At 48.2% G+C, this 14,782-nt stretch overlaps 1 protein-coding gene across 1 annotated transcript in view; it reads left to right on the top strand.

Annotated features, from left to right (window-relative positions):
- The window catches only part of AIP (aryl hydrocarbon receptor interacting protein), a 36,053-nt gene that overhangs the window by 1,375 nt on the left and 19,896 nt on the right, over positions 1-14,782 (top strand). The gene's annotated exons all lie outside the window — the stretch shown is intronic.

Below are 14,782 nucleotides of genomic sequence, written 5' to 3'. Positions count from 1 at the left end.
GATACAGAAACCGGCATCTCCCTCCATAGATACAGTAACCGGCTTCTCCCTCCATAGATACAGAAACCGACTTCTCCCTCCATAGATACAGAAACCAGCTTCTCCATCCCTAGATGCGGGGTCGGCTTATCCCTCTATAGATATAGAAACTGCTTCTCCATCCCTAGATGCGGGGTCGACTTCTCCCTCCATAGATACAGAAACCGGCTTCTCCCTCCATAGATACAGAAACCGACTTCTCCCTCCATAGATACAGAAATTGGGTTCTCCCTCTATAGATACAGAAACTGGCTTCTCCCTCCATAGATACAGAAACCGACTTCTCCCTCCATAGATACAGAAACTGGCTTCTCCCTCCATAGATACAGAAACCGACTTCTCCCTCCATAGATACAGAAATTGGCTTTTCCCTCCATAGATACAGAAACCGACTTCTCCCTCCATAGATACAGAAACCGACTTCTCCCTCCATAGATACAGAAATTGGCTTTTCCCTCCATAGATACAGAAACCGACTTCTCCCTCCATAGATACAGAAACTGGCTTCTCCCTCCATAGATACAGAAACCGACTTCTCCCTCCATAGATACAGAAACCGACTTCTCCCTCCATAGATACAGAAACTGGCTTCTCCCTCCATAGATACAGAAATTGGCTTCTCCTTCCCTAGATACGTTTCTGTATCTAGGGAAGGAGAAGCCAATTTCTGTATCTATGGAGGGAGAAGCCACTTCTCCCTCCATAGATACAGAAATTGGCTTCTCCATAGATACAGAAATTGGCTTCTCCATAGATACAGAAATTGGCTTCTCCTTCCCTAGATACAGAAACCGGCTTCTCCCTCCATAGATACAGAAACCGGCATCTCCCTCCATAGATACAGTAACCGGCTTCTCCCTCCATAGATACAGAAACCGACTTCTCCCTCCATAGATACAGAAATTGGCTTCTCCTTCCCTAGATACAGAAACCGACTTCTCCCTCCATAGATACAGAAATTGGCTTCTCCTTCCCTAGATACAGAAACCGGCTTCTCCCTCCATAGATACAGTAACCGGCTTCTCCCTCCATAGATACAGTAACCGGCTTCTCCCTCCATAGATACAGTAACCGGCTTCTCCCTCCATAGATACAGAAACAGACTTCTCCCTCCATGGATACAGAAACCGGCTTCTCCCTCCATAGATACAGAAACCAGCTTCTCCATCCCTAAATGCGGGGGTCAGCTTCCTCCTCCATAGATACAGAAACCAGCTTCTCCATCCCTAAATGCTGGGTCGGCTTCTCTCTCCATAGATACAGAAACCACTTCTCCATCCCTATGTACGGGGTTGGCTTCTCCCTCAATAGATACAGAAACCGGCTTCCCTGTCCCTAGATGCTGGGTCGGCTTCTCTCTCCATAGATGCAGAAACCACTTCTCCATCCCTATGTACGGGGTCGACTTCTCCCTCCATAGATACAGAAACCGGCTTCTCCCTCCATAGATACAGTAACCGGCTTCTCCCTCCATAGATACAGAAACCGGCTTCTTCCCTAGATGCGGGGGTTGGCTTCTACCTCCATAGGTACAGAAACCAGCTTCTCCATCCCTAGATGCGGGGTCGGCTTATCCCTCCATAGATATAGAAACTGCTTCTCCATCCCTAGATGCGGGGTCGACTTCTCCCTCCATACATACAGAAACTGGCTTCTCCCTCCATAGATACAGAAACCGGCTTCTCCCTCCATAGATACAGAAACCGGCTTCTCCCTCCATAGATACAGAAACCGGCTTCTCCCTCCATAGATACTGAAACCGGCTTCTCCCTCCATAGATACTGAAACCGGCTTCTCCCTCCATAGATACAGAACCCGGCTTCTCCCTCCATAGATACAGAACCCGGCTTCTCCCTCCATAGATACAGAACCCGGCTTCTCCCTCCATAGATACAGAACCCGGCTTCTCCCTCCATAGATACAGAACCCGGCTTCTCCCTCCATAGATACAGAACCCGGCTTCTCCCTCCATAGATACAGAACCCGGCTTCTCCCTCCATAGATACAGAACCCGGCTTCTCCCTCCATAGATACAGAAACCGGCTTCTCCCTCCATAGATACAGAAACCGGCTTCTCCCTCTATAGATACAGAAACCGGCTTCTCCATCCCTAAATGCTGGGATCAGCTTCCTCCTCCATAGATACAGAAACCATCTTCTCCATCCCTAAATGCAATGTCGGCTTCTCTCTCCATAGATACAGAAACCGCTTCTCCATCCCTATGTACGGGGTCGGCTTGTCCCTCCATAGATACAGAAACCGGCTTCTCCATCCCTAGATGCGGAGGTCTACTTCTCCCTCCATAGATACAGAAACAGGCTTCTCTCTCCATAGATACAGAAACGGGCTTCTCCTTCCCTCCATAGATAAAAAACGGGCTTCCCCTCCATAGATATGGAAACGAGCTTCTCCTTCCGTAGATAAAGAAACTGGCTTCTCCTTCCATAGATACGGAAACGGGCTTCTCCTTCCATAGATACGGAAACGGGCTTCTCCTTCCATAGATACGGAAATGGGCTTCTCCCTCCATAGATACGGAAACGGGCTTCTCCTTCCATAGATACGGAAATGGGCTTCTCCCTCCATAGATACGGAAATGGGCTTCTCCCTCCATAGATACGGAAATGGGCTTCTCCCTCCATAGATACGGAAATGGGCTTCTCCCTCCATAGATACGGAAATGGGCTTCTCCCTCCATAGATACAGAAACTGGCTTCTCCCTCCATAGATACAGAAACCGACTTCTCCCTCCATAGATACAGAAACTGGCTTCTCCCTCCATAGATACAGAAACCGACTTCTCCCTCCATAGATACAGAAATTGGCTTTTCCCTCCATAGATACAGAAACCGACTTCTCCCTCCATAGATACAGAAACCGACTTCTCCCTCCATAGATACAGAAATTGGCTTTTCCCTCCATAGATACAGAAACCGACTTCTCCCTCCATAGATACAGAAACCGACTTCTCCCTCCATAGATACAGAAACTGGCTTCTCCCTCCATAGATACAGAAACCGACTTCTCCCTCCATAGATACAGAAACCGACTTCTCCCTCCATAGATACAGAAACTGGCTTCTCCCTCCATAGATACAGAAATTGGCTTCTCCATAGATACAGAAATTGGCTTCTCCATAGATACAGAAATTGGCTTCTCCTTCCCTAGATACAGAAACCGGCTTCTCCCTCCATAGATACAGAAACCGGCATCTCCCTCCATAGATACAGTAACCGGCTTCTCCCTCCATAGATACAGAAACCGACTTCTCCCTCCATAGATACAGAAATTGGCTTCTCCTTCCCTAGATACAGAAACCGACTTCTCCCTCCATAGATACAGAAATTGGCTTCTCCTTCCCTAGATACAGAAACCGGCTTCTCCCTCCATAGATACAGTAACCGGCTTCTCCCTCCATAGATACAGTAACCGGCTTCTCCCTCCATAGATACAGTAACCGGCTTCTCCCTCCATAGATACAGTAACCGGCTTCTCCCTCCATAGATACAGAAACAGACTTCTCCCTCCATAGATACAGAAACCAGCTTCTCCATCCCTAAATGCGGGGGTCAGCTTCCTCCTCCATAGATACAGAAACCAGCTTCTCCATCCCTAAATGCTGGGTCGGCTTCTCTCTCCATAGATACAGAAACCACTTCTCCATCCCTATGTACGGGGTTGGCTTCTCCCTCAATAGATACAGAAACCGGCTTCCCTGTCCCTAGATGCTGGGTCGGCTTCTCTCTCCATAGATGCAGAAACCACTTCTCCATCCCTATGTACGGGGTCGACTTCTCCCTCCATAGATACAGAAACCGGCTTCTCCCTCCATAGATACAGTAACCGGCTTCTCCCTCCATAGATACAGAAACCGGCTTCTTCCCTAGATGCGGGGGTTGGCTTCTACCTCCATAGGTACAGAAACCAGCTTCTCCATCCCTAGATGCGGGGTCGGCTTATCCCTCCATAGATATAGAAACTGCTTCTCCATCCCTAGATGCGGGGTCGACTTCTCCCTCCATACATACAGAAACTGGCTTCTCCCTCCATAGATACAGAAACCGGCTTCTCCCTCCATAGATACAGAAACTGGCTTCTCCCTCCATAGATACAGAAACCGGCTTCTCCCCCCATAGATACAGAAACCGGCTTCTCCCTCCATAGATACAGAAACCGACTTCTCCCTCCATAGATACAGAAATTGGGTTCTCCCTCTATAGATACAGAAACTGGCTTCTCCCTCCATAGATACAGAAACCGACTTCTCCCTCCATAGATACAGAAACTGGCTTCTCCCTCCATAGATACAGAAACCGACTTCTCCCTCCATAGATACAGAAATTGGCTTTTCCCTCCATAGATACAGAAACCGACTTCTCCCTCCATAGATACAGAAACCGACTTCTCCCTCCATAGATACAGAAATTGGCTTTTCCCTCCATAGATACAGAAACCGACTTCTCCCTCCATAGATACAGAAACCGACTTCTCCCTCCATAGATACAGAAACTGGCTTCTCCCTCCATAGATACAGAAACCGGCTTCTCCCTCCATAGATACAGAAACCGACTTCTCCCTCCATAGATACAGAAACTGGCTTCTCCCTCCATAGATACAGAAATTGGCTTCTCCTTCCCTAGATACGTTTCTGTATCTAGGGAAGGAGAAGCCAATTTCTGTATCTATGGAGGGAGAAGCCACTTCTCCCTCCATAGATACAGAAATTGGCTTCTCCATAGATACAGAAATTGGCTTCTCCATAGATACAGAAATTGGCTTCTCCTTCCCTAGATACAGAAACCGGCTTCTCCCTCCATAGATACAGAAACCGGCATCTCCCTCCATAGATACAGTAACCGGCTTCTCCCTCCATAGATACAGAAACCGACTTCTCCCTCCATAGATACAGAAATTGGCTTCTCCTTCCCTAGATACAGAAACCGACTTCTCCCTCCATAGATACAGAAATTGGCTTCTCCTTCCCTAGATACAGAAACCGGCTTCTCCCTCCATAGATACAGTAACCGGCTTCTCCCTCCATAGATACAGTAACCGGCTTCTCCCTCCATAGATACAGTAACCGGCTTCTCCCTCCATAGATACAGTAACCGGCTTCTCCCTCCATAGATACAGAAACAGACTTCTCCCTCCATGGATACAGAAACCGGCTTCTCCCTCCATAGATACAGAAACCAGCTTCTCCATCCCTAAATGCGGGGGTCAGCTTCCTCCTCCATAGATACAGAAACCAGCTTCTCCATCCCTAAATGCTGGGTCGGCTTCTCTCTCCATAGATACAGAAACCACTTCTCCATCCCTATGTACGGGGTTGGCTTCTCCCTCAATAGATACAGAAACCGGCTTCCCTGTCCCTAGATGCTGGGTCGGCTTCTCTCTCCATAGATGCAGAAACCACTTCTCCATCCCTATGTACGGGGTCGACTTCTCCCTCCATAGATACAGAAACCGGCTTCTCCCTCCATAGATACAGTAACCGGCTTCTCCCTCCATAGATACAGAAACCGGCTTCTTCCCTAGATGCGGGGGTTGGCTTCTACCTCCATAGGTACAGAAACCAGCTTCTCCATCCCTAGATGCGGGGTCGGCTTATCCCTCCATAGATATAGAAACTGCTTCTCCATCCCTAGATGCGGGGTCGACTTCTCCCTCCATACATACAGAAACTGGCTTCTCCCTCCATAGATACAGAAACCGGCTTCTCCCTCCATAGATACAGAAACTGGCTTCTCCCTCCATAGATACAGAAACCGGCTTCTCCCCCCATAGATACAGAAACCGGCTTCTCCCTCCATAGATACAGAAAACCGGCTTCTCCCTCCATAGATACTGAAACCGGCTTCTCCCTCCATAGATACAGAACCCGGCTTCTCCCTCCATAGATACAGAACCCGGCTTCTCCCTCCATAGATACAGAACCCGGCTTCTCCCTCCATAGATACAGAACCCGGCTTCTCCCTCCATAGATACAGAACCCGGCTTCTCCCTCCATAGATACAGAACCCGGCTTCTCCCTCCATAGATACAGAACCCGGCTTCTCCCTCCATAGATACAGAACCCGGCTTCTCCCTCCATAGATACAGAACCCGGCTTCTCCCTCCATAGATACAGAACCCGGCTTCTCCCTCCATAGATACAGAACCCGGCTTCTCCCTCCATAGATACAGAACCCGGCTTCTCCCTCCATAGATACAGAAACCGGCTTCTCCCTCCATAGATACAGAAACCGGCTTCTCCCTCTATAGATACAGAAACCGGCTTCTCCATCCCTAAATGCTGGGATCAGCTTCCTCCTCCATAGATACAGAAACCATCTTCTCCATCCCTAAATGCAATGTCGGCTTCTCTCTCCATAGATACAGAAACCGCTTCTCCATCCCTATGTACGGGGTCGGCTTGTCCCTCCATAGATACAGAAACCGGCTTCTCCATCCCTAGATGCGGAGGTCTACTTCTCCCTCCATAGATACAGAAACAGGCTTCTCTCTCCATAGATACAGAAACGGGCTTCTCCTTCCCTCCATAGATAAAAAACGGGCTTCCCCTCCATAGATATGGAAACGAGCTTCTCCTTCCGTAGATAAAGAAACTGGCTTCTCCTTCCATAGATACGGAAACGGGCTTCTCCTTCCATAGATACGGAAACGGGCTTCTCCTTCCATAGATACGGAAATGGGCTTCTCCCTCCATAGATACGGAAATGGGCTTCTCCCTCCATAGATACAGTAACCGGCTTTTCCCTCCATAGATACAGAAACCGGCTTCTTCCCTAGATGCGGGGGTTGGCTTCTACCTCCATAGGTACAGAAACCAGCTTCTCCATCCCTAGATGCGGGGTCGGCTTATCCCTCCATAGATATAGAAACTGCTTCTCCATCCCTAGATGCGGGGTCGACTTCTCCCTCCATACATACAGAAACTGGCTTCTCCCTCCATAGATACAGAAACCGGCTTCTCCCTCCATAGATACAGAAACCGGCTTCTCCCCCCATAGATACAGAAACCGGCTTCTCCCTCCATAGATACAGAAACCGGCTTCTCCCTCCATAGATACTGAAACCGGCTTCTCCCTCCATAGATACTGAAACCGGCTTCTCCCTCCATAGATACAGAAATTGGCTTCTCCCTCCATAGATACAGAACCCGGCTTCTCCCTCCATAGATACAGAACCCGGCTTCTCCCTCCATAGATACAGAACCCGGCTTCTCCCTCCATAGATACAGAACCCGGCTTCTCCCTCCATAGATACAGAACCCGGCTTCTCCCTCCATAGATACAGAACCCGGCTTCTCCCTCCATAGATACAGAAACCGGCTTCTCCCTCCATAGATACAGAAACCGGCTTCTCCCTCTATAGATACAGAAACCGGCTTCTCCATCCCTAAATGCAATGTCGGCTTCTCTCTCCATAGATACAGAAACCGCTTCTCCATCCCTATGTACGGGGTCGGCTTGTCCCTCCATAGATACAGAAACCGGCTTCTCCATCCCTAGATGCGGAGGTCTACTTCTCCCTCCATAGATACAGAAACAGGCTTCTCTCTCCATAGATACAGAAACGGGCTTCTCCTTCCCTCCATAGATAAAAAACGGGCTTCCCCTCCATAGATATGGAAACGAGCTTCTCCTTCCGTTGATAAAGAAACTGGCTTCTCCTTCCATAGATACGGAAACGGGCTTCTCCTTCCATAGATACGGAAACGGGCTTCTCCTTCCATAGATACGGAAATGGGCTTCTCCCTCCATAGATACGGAAACGGGCTTCTCCTTCCATAGATACGGAAATGGGCTTCTCCCTCCATAGATACGGAAATGGGCTTCTCCCTCCATAGATACAGTAACCGGCTTCTCCCTCCATAGATACAGAAACCGGCTTCTTCCCTAGATGCGGGGGTTGGCTTCTACCTCCATAGGTACAGAAACCAGCTTCTCCATCCCTAGATGCGGGGTCGGCTTATCCCTCCATAGATATAGAAACTGCTTCTCCATCCCTAGATGCGGGGTCGACTTCTCCCTCCATAGATACAGAAACCGGCTTCTCCCCCCATAGATACAGAAACCGGCTTCTCCCTCCATAGATACAGAAACCGGCTTCTCCCTCCATAGATACTGAAACCGGCTTCTCCCTCCATAGATACTGAAACCGGCTTCTCCCTCCATAGATACAGAAATTGGCTTCTCCCTCCATAGATACAGAAATTGGCTTCTCCCTCCATAGATACAGAACCCGGCTTCTCCCTCCATAGATACAGAACCCGGCTTCTCCCTCCATAGATACAGAACCCGGCTTCTCCCTCCATAGATACAGAAACCGGCTTCTCCCTCCATAGATACAGAAACCGGCTTCTCCCTCTATAGATACAGAAACCGGCTTCTCCATCCCTAAATGCTGGGATCAGCTTCCTCCTCCATAGATACAGAAACCATCTTCTCCATCCCTAAATGCAATGTCGGCTTCTCTCTCCATAGATACAGAAACCGCTTCTCCATCCCTATGTACGGGGTCGGCTTGTCCCTCCATAGATACAGAAACCGGCTTCTCCATCCCTAGATGCGGAGGTCTACTTCTCCCTCCATAGATACAGAAACAGGCTTCTCTCTCCATAGATACAGAAACGGGCTTCTCCTTCCCTCCATAGATAAAAAACGGGCTTCCCCTCCATAGATATGGAAACGAGCTTCTCCTTCCGTAGATAAAGAAACTGGCTTCTCCTTCCATAGATACGGAAACGGGCTTCTCCTTCCATAGATACGGAAACGGGCTTCTCCTTCCATAGATACAGAAATGGGCTTCTCCCTCCATAGATACGGAAACGGGCTTCTCCTTCCATAGATACGGAAATGGGCTTCTCCCTCCATAGATACGGAAATGGGCTTCTCCCTCCATAGATACGGAAATGGGCTTCTCCCTCCATAGATACGGAAATGGGCTTCTCCCTCCATAGATACGGAAATGGGCTTCTCCTTCCATAGATACGGAAACGGGCTTCTCCTTCCATAGATACGGAAACGGGCTTCTTCCTCCATCTACTATATAACTGTCTAAGGGTCACTTCCGTTTTTCTGTCTGTCTGTCTGTCCTTCTGTCTGTCACGTATATTCATTGGTCGCGGCCTCTGTCTGTCATGGAATCCAAGTCGCTGATTGGTCGCGGCAAAACAGCCACGACCAATCAGCGACGGGCACAGTCCGGAAGAAAATGGCCGCTCCTTACTCCCCGCAGTCACTGCCCGACGCCCGCATACTCCCCTCCGGTCACCGCTCACACAGGGTTAATGCCGGCGGTAACGGACCGCGTTATGCCACGGGTAACGCACTCCGTTACCGCCGCTATTAACCCTGTGTGTCCCCAACTTTTTACTATTGATGCTGCCTATGCGGCATCAATAGTAAAAAAATGTAATGTTAAAAATAATTTAAAAAAAACAAAAGCCTGCTATACTCACCCTCCGTAGTCCGCTGAGCCGCTCACCCCTGCCGCCATCTTCCGTTCCCAGCGATGCATTGTGAAATTACCCAGAAGACTTAGCGGTCTCGCGAGACCGCTAAGTCTTCTGGGTAATTTCGCAATGCATCCTGGGAACGGAAGATGGCGGCAGCCGCGCGCGCATCGGGACAGCTTCGCTGGATTGGATCCCGGCGGGTGAGTATAGAACTTTTTTAAAAAAATTTTAAACAGGGATATGGTGCCCACACTGCTATATACTACGTGGGCTGTATTATATACCGCGTGGCTCTGTGCTGTATACTACCTGGCCAGTGTTACATACTATGTGGGCTGTGTTATATATTACGTGGCCAGTGTTATATACTGCGTGAGCTGTGCTAGATATTACGTGGCCAGTGTTATATACTGTGTGGGCAGTGTTATATACTACGTGACTGGGCAATATACTACGTGGCTCTGCGCTGTATACTACGTGGCTGGGCAATATACTACGTGGCTGGGCAATATACTACGTGGCTCTGCGCTGTATACTACGTGGCTCTGTGCTGTATACTACGTGACTGGGCAATATACTACGTGGCTCTGCGCTGTATACTACGTGACTGGGCAATATACTACGTGGCTCTGCGCTGTATACTACGTGGCTCTGTGCTGTATACTAAGTGACTGGGCAATATACTACGTGGCTCTGCGCTGTATACTACGTGACTGGGCAATATACTACGTGGCTCTGCGCTGTATACTACGTGGCTCTGTGCTGTATACTACGTGACTGGGCAATATACTACGTGGCTCTGCGCTGTATACTACGTGACTGGGCAATATACTACGTGGCTCTGCGCTGTATACTACGTGACTGGGCAATATACTACGTGGCTCTGCGCTGTATACTACGTGACTGGGCAATATACTACGTGGCTCTGCGCTGTATACTACGTGGCTCTGTGCTGTATACTACGTGACTGGGCAATATACTATGTGGCTCTGCGCGGCTCTGCGCTGTATACTACGTGGCTCTGTGCTGTATACTACGTGACTGGGCAATATACTACGTGACAGGGCAATATACTACGTGGCTCTGCGCTGTATACTACGTGGCTCTGTGCTGTATACTACGTCGCTGGGCAATATACTATGTGACTGGGCAATATACTATGTGACTGGGCAATATACTATGTGACTGGGCAATATACTATGTGACTGGGCAATATACTACGTGGCTGGGCAATATACTACGTGGCTGGGCAATATACTACGTGGCTGGGCAATATACTACGTGGCTGGGCAATATACTACGTGGCTGGGCAATATACTATGTGGCTGGGCAATATACTATGTGGCTGGGCAATATACTACGTGACTGGCCAATATACTATGTGACTGGCCAATATACTACGTCGCTGGGCAATATACTTTGTGACTGGCCAATATACTATGTGACTGGGCAATATACTACGTGACTGGGCAATACAGGTCCTTCTCAAAAAATTAGCATATAGTGTTAATTTTCATTATTTACCATAATGTAATGATTACAATTAAACTTTCATATATTATAGATTCATTATCCACCAACTGAAATTTGTCAGGTCTTTTATTGTTTTAATACTGATGATTTTGGCATACAACTCCTGATAACCCAAAAAACCTGTCTCAATAAATTAGCATATCAAGAAAAGGTTCTCTAAACGACCTATTACCCTAATCTTCTGAATCAACTAATTAACTCTAAACACATGCAAAAGATACCTGAGGCTTTTATAAACTCCCTGCCTGGTTCATTACTCAAAACCCCCATCATGGGTAAAGGTACCGTCACACATAGCGACGCTGCAGCGATACCGACAACGATCCGGATCGCTGCAGCGTCGCTGTTTGGTCGCTGGAGAGCTGTCACACAGACAGCTCTCCAGCGACCAACGATCCCGAGGTCCCCGGTAACCAGGGTAAACATCGGGTAACTAAGCGCAGGGCCGCGCTTAGTAACCCGATGTTTACCCTGGTTACCATCCTAAAAAGTAAAAAAACAAACACTACATACTTACCTTCCGCTGTCTGTCCCCGGCGCTGTGCTTCTCTGGTCTGGCTGTGAGCGCCGGGCAGCCAGAAAGCAGAGCGGTGACGTCACCGCTCTGCTTTCCGGCTGACCGACGCTCACAGCCAGAGCAGGAGGAGAGCAGAGCAGAGCGTCGGGGACAGACAGCGGTAGGTAAGTATGTAGTGTTTGTTTTTTTACTTTTACGCTGGTAACCAGGGTAAACATCGGGTTACTAAGCGCGGCCCTGCGCTTAGTTACCCGATGTTTACCCTGGTTACCAGCGAAGACATCGCTGAATCGGTGTCACACACGCCGATTTCAGCGATGTCTACGGGGAGTCCAGCGACGAAATAAAGTTCTGGACTTTCTTCCCCGACCAGCGACATCACAGCAGGGGCCTGATCGCTGCTGCCTGTCACACTGGACGATATCGCTAGCGAGGACGCTGCAACGTCACGGATCGCTAGCGATATCGTCTAGTGTGACAGTACCTTAAGACTAGCGACCTGACAGATGTCAAGAAGGCCATCATTGACACCCTCAAGCAAGAGGGTAAGACCCAGAAAGAAATTTCTCAACAAATAGGCTGTTCCCAGAGTGCTGTATCAAGGCACCTCAATGGTAAGTCTGTTGGAAGGAAACAATGTGGCAGAAAACGCTGTACAACGAGAAGAGGAGACCGGACCCTGAGGAAGATTGTGGAGAAGGACCGATTCCAGACCTTGGGGAACCTGAGGAAGCAGTGGACTGAGTCTGGTGTGGAAACATCCAGAGCCACCGTGCACAGGCGTGTGCAGGAAATGGGCTACAGGTGCCGCATTCCCCAGGTAAAGCCGCTTTTGAACCATAAACAGCGGCAGAGGCGCCTGACCTGGGCTACAGAGAAGCAGCACTGGACTGTTGCTAAGTGGTCCCAAGTACTTTTTTCTGATGAAAGCAAATTTTGCATGTCATTCGGAAATCACGGTGCCAGAGTCTGGAGGAAGACTGGGGAGAAGGAAATGCCAAAATGCCTGAAGTCCAGTGTCAAGTACCCACAGTCAGTGATGGTGTGGGGTGCCATGTCAGCTGCTGGTGTTGGTCCACTGTGTTTCATCAAGGGCAGGGTCAATGCAGCTAGCTATCAGGAGATTTTGGAGCACTTCATGCTTCCATCGGCTGAAATGCTTTATGGAGATGAAGATTTCATTTTTCAGCACGACCTGGCACCTGCTCACAGTGCCAAAACCACTGGTAAATGGTTTACTGACCATGGTATTACTGTGCTCAATTGGCCTGCCAACTCTCCTGACCTGAACCCCATAGAGAATCTGTGGGATATTGTGAAGAGAAAGTTGAGAGACGCAAGACCCAACACTCTGGATGAGCTTAAGGCCGCTATTGAAGCATCCTGGGCCTCCATAACATCTCAGCAGTGTCACAGGCTGATTGCCTCCATGCCACGCCGCATTGAAGCAGTCATTTCTGCCAAAGGATTCCCGACCAAGTATTGAGTGCATAACTGAACATTATTATTTGATGGTTTTTTTGTTTGTTATTAAAAAACACTTTTATTTGATTGGATGGGTGAAATATGCTAATTTATTGAGACAGGTTTTTTGGGTTATCAGGAGTTGTATGCCAAAATCATCAGTATTAAAACAATAAAAGACCTGACACATTTCAGTTGGTGGATAATGAATCTATAATATATGAAAGTTTAATTGTAATCATTACATTATGGTAAATAATGAAATTTAACACTATATGCTAATTTTTTGAGAAGGACCTGTATACTACGTGGCTGGGCAATATACTACGTGGCTGGGCAATATACTACGTGGCTGGGCAATATACTACGTGGCTGGGCAATATACTACGTGGCTGGGCAATATACTACGTGGCTTTGCGCTGTATACTACGTGACTGGGCAATATACTACGTGGCTCTGCGCTGTATACTACGTGGCTCTGTGCTGTATACTACGTCGCTGGGCAATATACTACGTGACTGGGCAATATACTACGTGGCTGGGCAATATACTACGTGACTGGGCAATATACTATGTGACTGGGCAATATACTATGTGACTGGGCAATATACTATGTGACTGGGCAATATACTACGTGACTGGGCAATATACTACGTGGCTGGGCAATATACTACGTGGCTGGGCAATATACTACGTGGCTGGGCAATATACTACGTGGCTGGGCAATATACTATGTGGGCATACATATTCTAGAATACCCGATGCGTTAGAATCGGGCCACCATCTAGTAGATACAGAAAGAGGCTTCTCCCTCAGTCATTCCAAAACTGTGAAAAGAATAATTCCAGTGGGGTGAAATGGTGACGCTAACCCCACCATTGTTCCTCTGGTTTTATTTGTAGTGTGCACTTTATTCTGCAGTCTGGATGATTCTGCCAATAGCCATCTTTAGTTTTGTTTTTGTTTTTCTTACTGCTCTTGAAAAGAAAAAAAAATTTTTTCCCCCCACTGAGCTGTATGAGTCTTGGTTGTTATGAGCACAATATTGGGGTGCATCTGTCATTTTGATAGCTTTCTGATTCATTTTTTTGCTGAAAGAGTCTGAAAAGCTGCAGTTTTGGTGTTTTTGTGAATGTTTATTTTTTATGCCACTTGCAGCATGGGACAGATAACTTTGTATTTCAGAAGGACGTTTATGAAGACATCTGTACCGTATTGGCTTTTTGTTTAATTGTATGTGGAATAGAGTAGCTGACAGCTGCTACCTTCCGTGGTTCGGGTAGCATGTTCCAGACGCAGCCTCGATCTTTTCAGCCAGGTATGATTCACTCTGGTACGCTGCAGGGCTTCAGAGAGAAACATACATTTAGAAGAGTTGTCCACTGTTGGACAACCCAAGGTTAAACACTTCAGGGCCCCACAGAAAATAAATCCACTGTATACCCCCTTCCCACAGAGGTGCCACTCCTGAAATGTTGGCTACTGTTCCTGGTGAGTGACGTGACATTGATTGGCTGCAGTGGTGGTATGCCAAATCAGGTACCGCGGTCTAGCTGCGACCTCTGCTATTGTGTCAGAGCGGACATCCATTCTGATGGAATATTGATGAGCTGCAGCCGATCGGCGGTCACACAATGTCCCATCACCTGCTAGGACCAGCAGTGCCGCTATCGGAGGAACAGTGCCGCCGCGAGATGTGACTATACTGTACATTGATTTTCTTTTCTCTCTGGCCCAGAAATGTTTAAGCAGGGGTTGTCCAGAT

Source organism: Ranitomeya imitator, chromosome 2, assembly GCF_032444005.1.
Source record: "Ranitomeya imitator isolate aRanImi1 chromosome 2, aRanImi1.pri, whole genome shotgun sequence".
In the NCBI taxonomy this organism is placed as follows: Eukaryota; Metazoa; Chordata; class Amphibia; order Anura; family Dendrobatidae; genus Ranitomeya; species Ranitomeya imitator.
Note: the sequence above shows the minus strand (reverse complement) of the source record. Positions and strands in the feature narration are given on the sequence as shown.